The sequence below is a fragment of the Magnolia sinica genome, chromosome 5 (assembly GCF_029962835.1).
Source record: "Magnolia sinica isolate HGM2019 chromosome 5, MsV1, whole genome shotgun sequence".
In the NCBI taxonomy this organism is placed as follows: domain Eukaryota; kingdom Viridiplantae; phylum Streptophyta; class Magnoliopsida; order Magnoliales; family Magnoliaceae; genus Magnolia; species Magnolia sinica.
Genome location: NC_080577.1, coordinates 56,001,837 through 56,017,350, shown reverse-complemented (window position 1 = coordinate 56,017,350; position 15,514 = coordinate 56,001,837). Strand labels below are relative to the sequence as shown.

The 15,514-nt window shown below is 37.9% G+C and overlaps 1 long non-coding RNA gene across 2 annotated transcripts; it reads left to right on the top strand.

The window, feature by feature from the left end:
* Nucleotides 1–3,052: 3,052 nt before the first annotated feature.
* On the top strand, nt 3,053–5,034 carry LOC131246057 (uncharacterized). Of its 2 annotated transcripts, none has more exons than XR_009171136.1 (3): nt 3,053–3,182; nt 4,155–4,304; nt 4,815–5,034. It is a non-coding gene; the product is annotated as an uncharacterized LOC131246057 (long non-coding RNA). The 2 variants fall into 2 exon arrangements; XR_009171135.1 differs by lacking the exon at nt 3,053–3,182 and adding an exon at nt 3,492–3,692.
* The last annotated feature ends 10,480 nt before the right edge of the window (nt 5,035–15,514 follow it).

Below are 15,514 nucleotides of genomic sequence, written 5' to 3'. Positions count from 1 at the left end.
GTTCATTCCCCCTCTCTGTGGGTTACTGATCACAAGTTCCAGAGAGCGACTTTGGTCGTAGGTTTGCTCCCCACAGACATGAGTTCTGGAGAATGGCTTTGGTCATGGGTTTGCTCCCCACAGACACGAGTTTCATTCCCCTTCCCACGAATTACCCGTTATGAGTTTGGGCGAACGACTTTGGTCGTGGGTTTACTCCCTACAGTTAGGAGTTCGAATCCCCTCCTCATGAATTACTTGATGCATGTGGTGTAATAGAGGAATTTTTTTTTATATCCTCACATCTTAAGACTCCTGAAACCCTCAATTATGCATTCACTATTAAGCTTATGCCCGTCCATTCCTTTCAAGCTTTATCCCGCCCTTATATGGGTAAGCTAGTGATGCTTAATGACTAAATAAGAGCTTAATCTATCGATGAATAACGGATTGACTCCGTTGTTTTCATTGCTTTGTTTTTCTCTCCTTTCCTATTTAGTGAGTTCCGATGCATACTGTCACTAATAGGGGGATGTCATATCTACTGAAAAATGGAGCCCCTATCTAGTAAGGCACACTATAGCATACTCCGGGCAGCCCTGGCTTCTAGCTCTCTTGATTAGATCATCTAGTTTACAGTAGTGACTCCCGAAGCATGGGAGCTACTCCTAGACTAGGGGAATTACATGAACGACATGACATTTCCAGTAAAAGCCTTCGGCCCCCAACTTCAATATATAGATTTCTTTTTCTTTAGAGTGGATCTATCGAGGGCCAGGCTAGCCCGAACCCCCGAAGGGGCTTATCATTAGGTGTTGATTGACTAACTCTGATTGCCTATAAGTTGTTCGCTCGACCAAAAAGTCCATCTACATCCCCTATTCGAATTAGAAATCCCGCCTTGCCTCGTATCACTTCACTCCTTCCTCGTGATTATTTTCAGGTTTTGGTTTGTCCTATACGATGGGCTAAGGTCCCATGAATTCCCGACAACTAGTAAATGAAATTTTCAACTGTAAATAAGTTTTATTCCCACTACACCAAAACTTTGGTTTAGGAACGGGTATGTCCATGGTTTAGAATGGCTTAGGGCCGTTACTAATTAAAAACAGTTTGCAACAACTCCTAAATGTTCCTAAAACTGCCCCACAAACCCTATTCTCTCTCGTTTTTTCTTCTCATTTCATCCAAGGTCGATTTCTTCTCTCTCTCTCTCTCTCGGTTTTCTCCTCATTTCTTCCTGTTAGTGTCCGCCAGCCTCCCACCCAGCCCCTTTCAAAACTCCCATCTCCTTCCCATTTCCTTCCGAAATCTCAAACCCATTCCTGTTAAAACCCCCGTCAATGTCCGCACCTAGCCCCTTTCAAAACCCTAAACCCCTATAGATCGAAACCCATCGCAGCACGTTCGGCAGCCTCCCACCCAGCTCCTATTAAAACCCTCATCGTAGCTTTTTCTATTTTCAAAAATTCTCAAATCTTAGACGATTCCAATCCATCTCTTCTTAATCGATTCATCGGGGATATGATCTTATTTCCTCTTGAATTTGTTTGTTTGTTTTTTTTTCAATTTTCTTTGGTTTCAGACGGTGAATGTGTAAGAACGTCTAAATTTTCTCTTTGGATCATTTCCTTTAATTTCTCCCCCTTTTCATCCTTCGATTGATCATCTCCATATCAATCACAGCTAAAAACTGCAATCGAATTCAAAGTCTTAAAGAAAATGCAAAGCTTTGATGCTAGGATTTAAAGATCCACCTTCCAAATGGATTTGCTAATCGTTCATTGAATTCAATTCTTGCAATCTTGATGGGTCAAATAGGCTTCGAATTGAGCGATTGTGTAGCGATCGAATGGATCTTGACATTACAAACCCTAACAAATGCAAGAAGAAGCCAGCGAAAAATGCCGTTTCACAGAAGGAGGTCGATTTTGGTACGGAAGAAAATGAGGAATTGAAGTCATTGTTGCCACCTCGAAGGGGCAGAATGTCAACAAGAAAGAAGAATCTGTGGTGGAGAGTGCAATGGAATGATAGGAATGGCAACAAGCTTGCAGAAGTTTTTGAATTCCAGCCAAGGTAATATCCATCGACTTAGATTTAATTCAATTATCTTATTTAAATTTTATTTATTTTCATTGCTTGAGAACAGTTTTCAGAATTTCGCAGCATTATCGTTAGTTTGGTACATTTCTCTTTCCTGCTCATGGTCTTGTGAGGAAACTTGTGGTTGAGGAATGCTCATTTACTTACTACGTGCATTTTGGAACCTAAATTCATGGGGATATGCAACACTAGATGTGTGCAAGATCTGGACCACACATCTAGCAGGACGCACCATATAAGAGCCATGACTCAAAAATCAGATCGATTGGATGATCCTAAGTGTTGTGTCGGAACAGGACTGAAAGATGGGATTTTTCTCAAATCGAGCTTAGGATCTCCCAACCACTCTGATTTTGGGCCATGGCCCACATACATTAGAACTTGCTGGAAGAGTGGTGTTCCGATGGGAACTCATATATGCAAAAAACCTGTACAATTAGCTTGCCTCGTTGCGGCTATTCTATGAAGAAAACATTTGTTCATATAGTCATTTGAAGCCAAACAGAAATCCATTTAGTGGGGCTCTTCAACACCAACAGTAAATGGGAACCAAGCCATCTTACAAAATTCTAAACACAACCTATACATGAATTGGATTGGCCAAAAAAAGAAAAAAGAAACAGCTCATAAAAAGAAAATGCCTAACCATTATTTAGAACCTTAAGGGACTGAATATACCGTTCATATCTGCATTTGCTGGCCACAAAAAGAAAAAAAGAAACAGCTCATTAAAAGAAAATGCCTAACCATTATTTAGAACCTTAAGGGACTGAATATACCGTTCATATCTGCATTTGCTGGCCACAAAAAGAAAAAAAGAAACAGCTCATTAAAAGAAAATGCCTAACCATTATTTAGAACTTAAGGGACTGAATATACCGTTCATATCTGCATTTGCTGCCTACACTCCTATATAAATTTGTCTAAACTTAGCAAACAATAGTTTGACCTGGGAGAATCTGTAAGTTCTTCACTATCTCAGATACTTTCCTTTTTCTTTTCTTTTGTTTAAGGTTAACTGCATTCGTAAAACAAGGGGATTAGAGGATCTTAGATGCATTATATTTACCAAAAATGGACTGTGATGATGTAATCAGGTATTTTCTTGCCATGCGGTGTTACTGTTTTATGGAAAATTCCAAAGCGTCTATTCCTTGGAGGATGATGCCAAATTGCTCTTTAAATCTTGGACTCGTTTCCAAAAATGGACTGTGTGATGATGTAATCGGGTTTGTTTTATGGTTGTTTATATCTTGGTAGATCAGGTTGAATGTTGGAATTCATGTTCAACCTACGAGATCATGTTTAAGAATGCATGTGTATGTCCAATCTATAAAAGGGTCAGTGGAGCCTGGCACTAAATGAGTCAGGTTAGACTTGATGAATTTTTAACTGAGCCTGTTGGGTGAGAGAGTAATGGATTCTGGGTTAGGTTGTGGTGGGAATTTTTAACTGAGCTATTAGCATTTATCTTGTGCAGATACCTTGGCATAGTTTCTGTAAGGACAGATGTTTATTCATTTTGAATTGTTCTATTGCAACTGATATCAGGATGCAATGTGATCAATGAAAATCAAGAAGAGCAAAGCCAGTCTCTACTTCGATGGGTATGAAATTTGTGTATATCTGTTGGTCACAAACTCTGTTGGTCCACTTAGAGTTTGTGTCCTGTCCTAAAAATCAGGCCAATTGAATCAACAAGTGGCAAAATGTATGTTGAATGTAGGTTGCTGGTTCTCTTTTTCTAACTGCCCATTTCATGTACTTTTGTCCCATCTGATGAATGGACCAACTGATTCTTGGGCTATGGAACAGACTTTTTGGGATCACCCTATGAACAATATGGTTCTTGCACGTGTCATGTCAGCACATGTGGGGGCGTTTGTGTTGTTTGCTTCAAGATGGGTATCTAGAGACAGCATTCCTCATTCTCAATCTCTCTTTTACTATGGAATGCATTGCAGATGTTGGTTATATATGGATGTCAGATATTGCTAAATTAATTGGGCCTTATAAAATTCTCCGTCCTGATTTCAACAAATATATCTACGCTTTTACTTATATTTTAGGCAGAAGTGCTGATCGAAAAGGTTGCATTACATGAACTGATTAATCCTCGTATTGGAGAATCCTACGGCACATACGAACTATACCATATGGCTAGGACAACGTACTTGTGTGTTAGGAGAAGACTGGAAATGTGCCCATCCATGAGAGAGGTAACTGATTGAAACTTGGTACTCTGATTTTTTATTTTTTATTTTTTTTGTGATTTTTAGTTGTAAAATGTCAAATGTTAGTTTCTTGTTTGTAAACAATGGTTTTCATCTAATCTAACAGTGAGGTGTATCAGAAGACATTCATGTAAAGCCTTATTAATCTTTTATATTAGAGATTAATAAGGCTTTACATGAATGTAGTACAGCATGCATGGGAAATATAGTGATTGGGGCAGTAGATCTTATGGGTCACCATATGGTTCGGCACTAGGCCAAAAACATGTACTTTCATGAGTTTTCCCTGTTGAATGTGGCCTGTTACTCATCATTCTCGTTTAATGTCCTCCTCTTTAAGGCTGGTGATAAAATCCTTCCCAGATTCCAATCAATGTAGTTTTCAGAACATGGCCCATTCGAGGCACACAAAATCATTGACAGGATATGTAATGAGCTTCCAAGATAATGGTTTTAACTCTTGGTCCATGATCCTTATGAAGTTGATCCTTTCAGGTGGGGAGAAGTCAAGCTATATGACCAGTTAGGGTTAGAAGGGATGCTGCAGCTCGTGTTATGCAGGGTTGGCACTCTCAACGTCTTCTTAGCAATGGTTATGTTGGCGACTCACTTATCAAGGTTTGTGAAGATTATCAAATGTTATGTTTATGCATTTGGTTTTGTGCTCATACCATGTTGTAAAATTTCTTCCATGTGAATAAATATGTTGGATCAGTTCTAATCAGAAGGCATTCATTGTTTCTACTCATCACAATGTCTACACTATTAAGATAGAGGATTGGGACAAACTACTCCATCTGGTCAAACTGTGTTGTAAAATTGTCCACATCTATATATCGGTTAGTATTATGCAGCTAATTTACCTATGGCATTTTGATTTCTATGCATTAGTTGTAACAGGCTCATATCAGAAGCATTTTCCCTGCACATTGTCTTCCCTTAACACTACATTTTTAAAACATCTGAAACTATATGCAAGTAGAATTACTGGCGAATTATGTATTATTGACCATCTGAAACTTCATCTCACAATAGATAATGAAGTAAAATGAAATACCTAAAACCACCAAGAACATTAACAGAGTTTGTATTCTTCTCTCTGATATAAGAATATACATTTCTGATTTCTAATTATCAATACAAGGACTAGAATAGCAGATATAAGAAAAGGGAGAAGTATATTTGAAAACAACACTGACAAACGGTCCGTTTGTGGGAAATGGTTAAGTGGGCATGAAAATATTAAAATGCTTAACTTGGAATAGAGACCACTTGTGTTGGACATGCACACACTTTTCAGGCTCTGTGTTTTGACGTGCTTCCTTTATCATGGCGATTAACCTAGCTAGAATATGTTTAAGAAGGTTTTATCGTATTGGGTCCCATCTTCAATTTCCCATCCCTCTCAAAAAACTTGATTTGGGCTCTTATTATTTTTTTTCTAGAAACAGATACTGCCATTTGTGATTTTGCAACCCAACTTTAGGTTTTCTTATTCTTTTCTTGATATTTGTAAGATGCTAATATCATCTCTACAGCCTGATTATTTTATTTGGGCTCATGTAGAACCGCATTGTTCTGTGGGAGTTTTGTGCTCTCTCTTCATCAAATTGCATTGTTGTTTGTTTTATGTTGTGGTATATAAGGTACACAAACACCATCTTTTCTTTTCCTTTTTTTCCCTCTATAAGGGCATATTTGTAAGTGCTGGGAATCGTCATGATTACTTTTGAGATCCGATCTCTGTCCATAAGTTGGGTCCAACTGTGAAGATTCCTTGGCTACATATGTTAGCAAAATTTCATGAAAGAAATGGATGGCTGGATCCCCTTTAAAAAAAACAAAAAAAAAAAAGGATGGCTGTAGAGCCTTATCAAAGTTTTGCATGTCTGTGCATGTTTCTTGTGGTGTGGGCCACTTGAAGTGGAAAGGCTTGATTTTTGCGATTAACTACATGGTCAGACCCATCTAATTTACTTCTTTGATCTCTCTTATGCCATCCCATAGCAAAGATCTAACGTTAGATCTTTAGAAAATTCTACGTACCTCCCCTCGAGGTTGGTGCAATACTGTTGCAGAACTATTTTTGGTAGTGGATCAGATAGCTCGCAAAGCTGGAGTTGCTCCATTCATCAGCTATTAATATTCTCCAAATACAAAATTCGAGTTATATTTAACTTGTATGCAATTTTGAGTTTCTTTTAAGTAATTTCATATGTTTCATTTTCTTGATTTTTGTCATATACTGGTTATTTTGGACTGGGACATGGTGATGAACTGCTGTTTTAAGAGGTTTTCAGGGATTAAAAGTTACTTTATTACAGAACAGTCCATGTATAATCTCAGAGTCAATTTTCGGTTTCTTGTTTTTGTGTCGAATATCTAGCTTTGTTTATGATTCCATCTCTCATATGATTTAATTAACAAGTAAGTCCTTTTCTTCATCTTATTTATCCAAACTGTTTCTCATTGCAATATGTCATGAACTTCCTTATAGCTTATTTGGATTCATCATCCTACATATTTTTATCTACTCTGCAATATCTACTTCCAAAGGCTCTATCATGTCAATTATCCATTTATATTTTTAAGTCGGGTATTGAATTTACTTAGAGATAAGTCTTTCTTCTCAGCACAGCTCTTGACGAGGAGATGGGCACAAGAAAAGGACTACAAGATATTAATCGAACTGATCCCTTTGCCTTAGTTACCATAACGCTCTGCTAGAAAACTTTTCTCTTAGTGACAGCATTGAGACTTTACATTGGGAATAATGGTGAAAAATGTAGTGAGTGCTTCCCATCCTCTAAGAATTCGTCTTTAAACAGCATGGTCAAAATGTCATCTTGTTGTCCAGTTAAAAACCTCCTTTTTTTCATTTTGTACATACTATTGATACCTCTAACATATTTTTGTTCATCACAATAGTTTTTCTACACCTTATTAATATGAAGAAGTGGTACTATTGATACCTCTAACATATTTCTGTTCATCGCAATAGATTTTCTACACCTTATTAATATGAAGAAGTGGTTTAAGGCTGGCCACACCTTTATACAATTACCCAGCTAGCAGTCTTCCTAATCCAATATGCATTTCACTGTAGAAAAGTAATAAAGTAAAAAGCTTTAAAAAAACTTATTTGTTATAGCTGCAATATGCCTCTCTCTCTCTATCTCTCTCTCTCTCTCTCTCTCTCTCTCGCTCTTATCAGAGAGCACTGCATTGTCCTCTCTCATTTTTTTAAATTGGTAATGGCGGTAGTCTACTAGTTTCCGAGTGAGGATTTACACTATCAAGTCTCTCTCTCTCTCTCTCTCTCTCTCTCTCTCTCTCTTATCAAAGAGCACTGCATTGTCCTCTCTCATTTTTTTTAAACTGGTAATGTCGATAGTCTACTAGTTTCCGAGTGAGGATTTACACTATCAAGCCAGAGCAACAATTATTTTCTGCAGTTTTTTTTTTTCCGAAAATTGATTAGAGTAAGACCTTTGTCATTCTAAGCATCCTATAATGAAGTTTGCTTCAATAATGGCAGAGGACATTCATATAGTAATTAGATCATTGATGTATAGAATGGATTATTTTCATGAGGTTGTAGTTGTTTCTTTGTGGCTCACTTTTGATGTGTCTTGAGATTTTTAATGTTGGAAAAAAAGAAAATGATCAAATGTCACAACACACTACAATTGTTTTCAAGTGGAAGAACCATGTTAGCAATTTACATAATAGTCAGAGAATGTTTATGAAAACACAACTTTTGCTGTCAATGAATGGTGTCTTTTGAGTAAGAAGTATAGCATTGTTATCCAATATTTTAATTTCACGGTATCTCTTATTCAAGTGGTCAAGTATGTTTTTAGATGCCTCGAATCGTGCTGAGCAAATCTATTAAGGAAAGACAGTTGAGATCCATATACTACAGAGTTGAATGGGTATGCTTTAATAGTCTAGTTGAGCTTCTAAACATGAAAGACCATGCCTGTGATAAAGCTTCTTTCTAAATTGGAACTTGCTAACTCATTTATAATTTTCTTGTTGTTTCTAGATGTTGCACTGGAAGAATGACGACATGTTACCTTGGCCAACCTGATTGGAAGACCTTACCCTTCAATGTTTGATTGTTGGCCCATTTTTCATTGAATTTGGTAGATTTCCCTTATCTAGTTTCTAGGCCATCAATTGAAGGGTAAGGTCTTCCAATCAGGGAGGTCAAGGTTACATGGATCATGGGTCATTAAAAATAGCAATCTGTATTGGAAAATGACCCATAATTAGAATTACTTACTCGATTTAGAATTCGTGGTGGTGTTCATCAAATTGATGTTCTAGATCACCCAAACATGGGCCCCATGTGTATGCATTGCAAACCGCACTTGTTGAGAGATTAAGCCCTGCAATTGCCTGGGTCCTTGCTCTTGCTCCAGTGGTAGACTCTTAGGAGTTTCAACACCTGGTCAAGGGTTCGAGTACCCATAGGTGGTGAAATCCCACTATGGCGTGTGGCGGTGTGTGTGCATGTGTTAAAAAAAGAAGAAAAAAAGCCCTGTAATTGCCTAAGAAGTTTCATGCCATGTAACCAATATATGTTGTTAGTATCTCATGCTTAACTCTTTTTTCTTTTTCTTTTTTATCATTTTTTTCAACATTGCTATGCAAGAGCACGTAGATAACAAGTTATGAAATAATTATTGAAGATAAGGAAACCATTTTACTTTTGAACTTTGCTTGCTACTTATTTTTCCTATAGGAATTATAATTTACATTATGCAACGAACGGGCCAAATTGGTACATGGGTTTAAGTCCCGACCTAAATGAGTTGGGCTTGGGCCTATGATATGGACCCACTAATAAGCCTAGCCTAGGTCAAGCCTACCTGCAGGTTAATTGACCTAATCTACTTTTGAGGTGGGTTCGGGCTAGAATGGCCCTTTAAGTAAATGAGTCAACTTTGAGTTGAACCCTATGTGTCCACATAGGTTATTAATGGGTTGGGCTAGATACCCAACTTGATTTTACCCAAAATCCGAAAAGAAGAAGAAGAAGAAAAGTATAGATAAATCTATTGTCTAGACCAAACTTAACATGTTTTCTTAGGTCATTTATTCAACTTAAACTCATTAAAATTGGATCAACTTCATGGGAAGGGTTCTTTGAGCACCCACCGACATCCCTACTGGCCTCAACGTGGCCCGTGTGAAAAAAGAAGGATTTGAATGGCCTTTCACAAGAAGTTCCTGCGCAAGGATTCTGGGTGGGGCCCACCACTATGTTTGTCAAAAATCTACCCCTTTTATCCTTTTGGTGAGCTCTTTTCAGTATAAGAGAACAAAAATGAGGTGGATCCAAAACTCAAGCGGGCCACAAGAGAGGGAAAATTGAGGAAAGAAATACCTACCGTTGAAACCTTCATGGGCTCCACCTTGATGTGTTTATATGCCATCCAAACTGTTTACAAGGTCATTATCACTGGGATGAAGTGGAAATACAAAATAAATAAATAAATAAATAAAAATAGGCCTGACGCAAAGCTTTTATGGGCATAAGAATGTTTCAACGGAATCCCCACTGTATCCTCTCTGCAGCCCACTTTAGCTTTGGAACCACCTCATTTTTTGTCTAACATCCTAGAATGAGCTCGCAAAATGGATGAACAGATAGATTTCTCATGGACATGATGGTGGGCCACCCAACATTCTTGGGCAAGAACTTCCAGCAAAAGGTTTTGGCAGGTTATCCGCGTCTAAAGGATTCTCACAAAAATCACGGAAGCGGATTGCGTACTGAGTAACACATTACGCCTAGCATACTGAGTAAACTCTATGAGGTAGACCACGATTTATATATTTGATCCATTCCGTCCATCCATTGTATCAGACTATGTTAGCACTTAAGCCTAAAAATTAAGCATATCCAACACTCAAATGGATCACAAAACTGGAAACAGTGTAAATTGAATATCTACCGTTGAAAAATTCTTGGGGCCATGTAAGTTTTGGATCAAGCTTATTTTTATGTTTTCCATTCATCCATGTCTATATGATCTTATGAATAGGTTGGATTACAAATAAACATCACTGTGGGGCCTAGCAAGGTTTCAACGGTGGAAATCATTATTCCCACTATTTCCTATGGTATGATCTGCTTGATCTTTGGATATGCTTCAATTTTGGGATCAACCCCTTAAATTATTTGGAAGAACAGATAGACGGTGTGGATAGACTATATACATTCAGGGTGGGCCCAATAGGGTTTACTCAGTACACAATCCGATTTTAAAAATCACGGTTGCCCACCTACTTGGTTATTAAGTAATCTTGCTTAATACGCAACCTGTAACAGTCGTCTCTCCACCGATTACATTCCACTTTCGTTTTTTGTTCTCCCGACTCAGTCCCAAGAAGCGTCTCTCTCTCTCTCTCTCTCTCTCTCTCTCTCTCTCTCTCTCTCTCTCTCTCTCTGGTTTTTTTAGGGTTTCAGAGCTCTTTCTCAATCCATATCTGTCGATGGCCCACCTCTCACCTTCCCATCTAACCTCCGCGACCTCGAATTCGACAGATGTGACGACATCATCTGCCTCTCTGTCGAATCCCCAATTTCCATCTCCTTCTCCCCAAATGATGCAATGCACCTAATCCACAAATTCGATTTTGTTTCAACTCATGTTGCTAACCCAACCCCCCTCCTCCCTCTCTCACCGGTCTCCTCTCACCCCACGAAACCCTCGATCTCTCTCTTATCTATAATGGCGATGATGGTGAGAAGATGATGATATGATCTGGTCCGTTAGTCTGCATTTTCATGGCAACCAAACCCCAGCAACAACCACCAGGTCATCTCTCTCTCTCTCTCTCTCTCTCTCTCTCTCTCTCTCTCTCTGGTCAAATGTCCTTTAATCTTCTATTCTTTGATGTGCGATTTAGGGATTTCTAGGGCAGATAGATGTATTTTGTCTTTATTCTTTTGATTTGATCTGTTGATTAGCCTCTGGGAAATCGATTCTCCATCTGTATTCTCCACCAGGTCATCTCTCCATTGTATTCTCCATCTATTCTTGGGGTTTTAGGGAAGTTGGTTTCAAAGGCATTTTAAGGATGTAGATAGTGATTCGAGTGCCAGGTTCATCCAATTGCACAGCAAGCAAGCTATGCTAGACATCTTGCTAGAGCGGTGTCGGGATGTTTCAGCCTATTCGAGGAGTAAGGTTCTTCAGGTGTGGGCAGAACTATGCGAAGACCATGCTATTTCAATTGGTCTATGGAACGAGGTTACTTCGGTTGCTTCTGGGAGATTGGAGTATAAGAGCGCATTCGTGAGGAAAGCCGTATTGAATCTACTCATCACGATGTTGAAACATAACCCGTTTGGTCCACAACTTCGCACTGCATCATTTGAAGTGCCCTTGGAGAAATTCAAGGAGAAACTGGAAGAGATGGAACACAATGCACCTTTTGAGAGCATTTTTGGATGGAAAACCTTCAGACAATGAGACGTGTGAAGTAGATGGAAAGGTTTATCAGGCTGAAGTCAGAGCAGCAAGACAATGTTACTGATAGCCATTTGCCTGGTGTGGAAGATGAGGTCAACGAGGATTCTTCCACGCTGGATTTTGAGAACCTGGAGCAGACCAGGGCCTTGGTTGCATCACTTGAGACATGTTTGAGGTTCTTAAAGTGCATACCCTCCACAACGCCGACTCTGGTCCAACTGCTGTCTTCATCTTCTGCCACTGATGTTAAGAACACGATTCTTTTACTGATGAGGTGTAGACAGTTCCAAATTGATGACTCTAAGGCCTATCTCCGAAAAATTTTGCCACTTGTAAGCATCTTCTTTGATTTGTGTTACAATTCTTCAAGACTTCCAAAGGAATCTTGGCAACCATTTAAGGGTGTGTTTGCATTGGATTTCTGTAGGTATTTTCGCAAGACAAGTCTATCCATCAATATTTCTAAGGAGGTTATTTCTACAAGCACGGTATGTTTATTTGATTGTCATAATTTCAGGTGCTGCTTCCATCAATATGATTCACTCACTTTGCTATAGAAGTTATGCATTCGTGTTCTTTTGGCATTCTTTGACATGCATAGTTAAACACTTAGACTAAGAACTAAGAGTGTTGATTTCTGCACACTTAAGGGCCTAGTTTTTTTTTTCACCAATTACCATGGTAATGTAAAGAAAATGTGCAATAATTACAAATTGCTTTACCTGCCTCCTGACAACATCTGCTTTGACCACTGATTGCTGTGGTAAATTGAAATGATGGCATTTTTACATTGCCTGAATGTCAAATCGCCACCAAAATACACTGATGTTGCTGTTTGGATTTGAAATTTTTACGGTAATTACATATTGATTGGGATCATTTTAATGGATAGAAACCTTTGACATGATTGGGCCATTTCAGTGGATATGAACTGTTCATATGATTTTGCTCATTTGGTGATCCAAATGCTTGAGTTGTGCTTTTTAAGTGATCTAAACTCATCATATGATTAAGGCTACTTTCAATGACCGATGCCGATGGATATGTTAAGTTAATCTATATTATTCATATTATTGAGATCAATTCTCAGTGATCAACATTGCTAATTTTGTAGAGCCCTCTTTAACTTTACAAACAATTTTAATGATCGGGCCTATTTTTGTTGATCCTTCATTATTGCTTCTAGTTTCGTTAATTGAGGTGATTCGGTCCTTTATCTTATTTTCGCTTCTTTATTGATCCAAACTCATCATATGATTGACGCTATTTTCAATGACCCATGCCAATAGATATGTTAAGTTAATCTATATTAATATATTATACATATTATAGACATCAGTTCTCAGTGATCTAGACCGTTAATGTTGTAGAGCCCTCTTTAACTTTACAAACAATTTAAATGATCAGGCTTGATTTCGTCAATCCTTCATCTTATTGGATCCAATTTAGTTGGTTGAGGTGATTCGACTCTTGGGGGATATACACTAATGGATTTTCCATTTTTAGAGACTTTGGTTCAAGAGTTGGCTATAGTTGGTCCATTTTATAATTCAAGCTATTTTATTGATCCACACCATTCATATCAAGGCATGCACTTAACAAATCAATCAGTGAATGTCTCCTGAACCAAAAGTTATTAATGATTCAAATTTTTCCAATGATTGGGTTCATTTTTAGTGGCACAAACCTTTGATGTACTTGAACCATTTCAAGTGATCTCAACGGTTCATATGCTTAGTCTTGTTTTATGTGATCCATACCCTTCATATGATTAAAGTTGTTTCGGTGATGTAAACCCTTCATTAGTTGAGGCCTTTTTTAGTGATCCAACCCAGTTGGTATACTAATGCATCTTTTCACCGATCCATTAAGTTCATCTTTTGATACTTAGGCCTCTATTCATTAATACAACACTTAATATTTTGGGGTTGTTTTCAGTGATCTAAACCCTTCATTTGATTGGATCTAGAAGCCATTTTTAGTAAGTTGGACAAATTGAGATATTGAGATACGTGCTTGACAATCAAATATGTTGATGTTTGTAGCTGTAATTGGATGCAAAATGCACCAAAATTCACTGAGGTAAGAGGAATCTAGATGTTGAATATTGGATGTCATACTATTGATATGTTTAAGTATGTATTCAATGGTCAAATTAGTTAGAGGTGATTTGACCCTTGGGGGATGTATGGGTCCCTTTTTTTGTGAACCAAAATTGTGTCACGGGGACCATTTTAATGGATATGAACCGTTCATATGAGTTAGTGATCCCGGCACATCTTATGATTAAGGCCATTTTGGTGACCAAGACAATTTTTTTATTAAGTTGATCCATGTTATTCATATGATTGAGGTTGGTTCTCAATGATCTACGTTATTAACATTTCAAGGCCCTATCAATTTTATAAGCCATTCAAATGATTGCACTTGTTTTCTATTATCCAAACCATTGATAAGATTGCTTCGTTACCATGATCCAAACCATTGACAAGATTGCTTCGTTACCATGATCCAAACCATTGACAAGATTGCTTCGTTACCATGATCCAAACCATTGATATAATGAGGCATGTGCTTAGCAAATCAATTAGTGCATTGCATGACCCAAAGTCGTTAGTGATTCAAGTAGTACTAATGGTTGGGCTCATTTTCACTTTTAGTGAGAAAAGCCATTGATGTTCCTAGGCCATTTTAAGTGATCCTAGCCATTCATATGTGTGGCTTGTTTTGAATGACCCATACCCTTTAGGTTGGAGGAATATAGCATTTCAATTTTTTTATGCCAAACCATCAATATGTTCAGGCCCATATTCATTAATCTAGTTAGTTAAACTGATTTGGCCCTTGGGAGGTACAATGGCGCCTTTTCTCTTTTTAGAGGCTTTGGTACAAGAGTTGGCTACAGTGGTTTTTTTCTTGTTGTCTAAAACATAAAGTATCAGGAGGACCATTTCTAGTGATCCCATCTATTTTTATAATTTGGTCTAATTTGAAATTGTCAATGTGTGGGCTCATTTTATTAAATTCAAACTGTTTCAAATGTTTGAACCATATTTGGTAAGCTAAATTCTTGGTATGGTTGGGTTTCTTTTTTCAATGATCTAAACTCTTCATATGATTTGGCCCATTTCGATCGATCCAAATCTTTGACATGCTTAGGCCATTTCAATGGATCAAAACCTTTGACGTGCTTGGGCCATTTCAGTGGATTTGAACTTCTTATATGATTCAGGCCATTCAGCGATCCAAATGCATCAGATGATTTGTGCTACTGTTAGTGATCTAAACTAATCATATGATTGAAGCCTCCTTCCATGACCCATCCCAATGGATATGTTAAGTTGATCCATCTATTCATAATATATGAGGTTGGTTCTCAGTTATCCACATCGTTAATTTTGTAGGACCCTCTTCAGCTCTATACACAATTCAAACAATCATGTTTCTTTTTTCCACGATCCAAATTCATATGATTTGGTCCACTTCTAGTGATCCAAACCTTTGACATGGGCCATTTCGATGGATAAAAAACATTGTCATGCTTGGGCCATTATGTGGATCCAAATTGTTCATATGATTCGGCTCATTCGATGATCCAAACTCATCATACGATTGAAGTTGCTTTTCATGATCCATGGCAATGTATATGTTAAGTTGATCCATGCCCTAAAATTTGTAGGACCCTCTTTAGCTTTGCAAATAATC